This window comes from Etheostoma spectabile, unplaced genomic scaffold, assembly GCF_008692095.1.
Source record: "Etheostoma spectabile isolate EspeVRDwgs_2016 unplaced genomic scaffold, UIUC_Espe_1.0 scaffold452, whole genome shotgun sequence".
NCBI lineage: Eukaryota > Metazoa > Chordata > Actinopteri > Perciformes > Percidae > Etheostoma > Etheostoma spectabile.
In genome coordinates, this window is record NW_022605610.1 from 18,337 (window position 1) to 18,570 (window position 234).

The following is a 234-nucleotide window of genomic DNA, read 5'->3' on the forward strand; positions in this document are numbered from 1 at the left end:
TAAAACCGATGGTATGTGTATCATCATGTTAAAACCCAGAGGCAAGCAATTCATGTTGCAAAACAAGATGATAAATATTAATAATATCATTAAAATATAACATATAAAAACCCGAGAATGAAAATCATAAAGGATTATAAAAACCCGTTTAAAAACCCAACAAACCCCAACCGAGTTCTACATGAACATCTAATCCAGGATCTGACTCAGACTCCCAAACCGCTCCATGCCTCG